This window comes from Saprolegnia diclina, assembly GCF_000281045.1.
Source record: "Saprolegnia diclina VS20 unplaced genomic scaffold supercont1.49, whole genome shotgun sequence".
Classification (NCBI taxonomy): Eukaryota; Oomycota; class Saprolegniomycetes; order Saprolegniales; family Saprolegniaceae; genus Saprolegnia; species Saprolegnia diclina.
Genome location: NW_008246116.1, coordinates 285598 through 287149, shown reverse-complemented (window position 1 = coordinate 287149; position 1552 = coordinate 285598). Strand labels below are relative to the sequence as shown.

The 1552-nt window shown below is 50.5% G+C and overlaps 1 non-coding gene across 1 annotated transcript; it reads right to left on the bottom strand.

The window, feature by feature from the left end:
- Window positions 1-113: 113 nt before the first annotated feature.
- Window positions 114-186, bottom strand: SDRG_12410. Its single transcript has one exon. It is a non-coding gene; the product is annotated as a tRNA-Val (tRNA).
- Between the last annotated feature and the right edge of the window lie 1366 nt (window positions 187-1552).

The following is a 1552-nucleotide window of genomic DNA, read 5'->3' as shown; positions in this document are numbered from 1 at the left end:
ACGCTTTACATGAACCAAGTTCAATTCACGTGCGATGCAACCCAAGTCGCCGCGTTGTCGATACCTAAAATGCGTTGTGTCCAATGACCGACAGGTGCAAAATAAAAAATATTTGGTCTTACCCGGACTTGAACCGGGGACCTTCTCCACGTCAAGGAGACGTGATAACCGCTACACTATAAGACCAGCTTCATGACTGCATATAAAATGTTAATATATGATGAGTGTATTGTTGAGTATTGATAAAATATCAATACTCAAATGCCCCGAGTGCACGGAATACACTTGGGACGTGTCCTTGCACAGGGCCTTTCCTGTCACTTCCACGCTCTCCAAACTAAAGGGGTCGATCTAACGAGCAAGTCGTTGTACAGGCTAGGACGTTGTTGATGTATGCGTCCGTGCTGTACTCCAAATGCTGACCAAACCAGTCGAGACCGAGCTTGCGCAGCAGGGTCGCCGAGCAGCGACGTCGCAGTCGACCCAAAAGGCGTCCTGGTGAGCGTGACGACCCTCGTGCATCCCACATCGCGATGGCTTCACTCATACGCAGACTACAAGCCGCCACTTCTGGCACATAAAATGTTTCAGTTTTGCGGCGTTGGGGCACTGTCCGCAAAAGCGCACTCGCAACAACGCATTCGGTCTCAGTAGCCGGACACTTGATATACTACGTCCGGATAAACATTATTATCTGGAACTATCAACCTATCCGATCTGCAGGCACATACAGCATGGTCACTCAGACATGAAGTTGCCATTCCTGTTATATAAATAATTCAAGTTCTGCGGCGCTGAGGGATTACCTCATCGTGAGGACCCGCAACAACCGATTCAGTCACAGAACCCCGACCTTCGACAACTTGATACTTCCGGATATACTTATCCGTAAATTATCAGCGTATCGGGTTATGGCTGGCGCAGATTGCAGGCTTCCATTCGCTCACTTCTCAATTTCTTCGCCAAGCAACAAGTACTATGATGGGCATCAAGCTCCGGCGTCATAGCGCTCGCGCATGCGCTGCTTGTTCATAAAGTTGCGCATCTTCATGTGCTCCTTCTTCTGCCGAACGAGGTCGGACGACGCCATGGACGCCATGCTGATCCTGCTGGTGCTTGCTGCGAACCCGTACGCTTCCTCTCGGTCGCCGCAACGTGTTTGGCTCGTTCCGAAACGTTCGCTGTGATTGGCGGCAACAGAATCTGGGTTGTATGGACAGACTGGAAAGAGCTTTGGAAAGCTCTGGGACGCACAAGACGGAGCAATGTATAACCAAACAAGTTTGTACATCCCGTCTGTATCTTTCTGTCTTACAGTATGCGCTGCATTTCTCGATCCGTTTCGTATTGTGCTTACCGTTTTCAGGGCGACTACTGGTTATAGCGACAGCGCAAGACATGCTGGTGGTAGCTACCAGTACTCTTAGCCGAGGTAGCAACCTCCGCTCTGTGGTTGCCGCCTGTACTAGTACTCGCATCGAGCCTGCTTCGATTGCAATGCCAAGCTGAAGGGGACGCGACCTTGTTTCTACTCCGTCGTGACTGTCCGTCT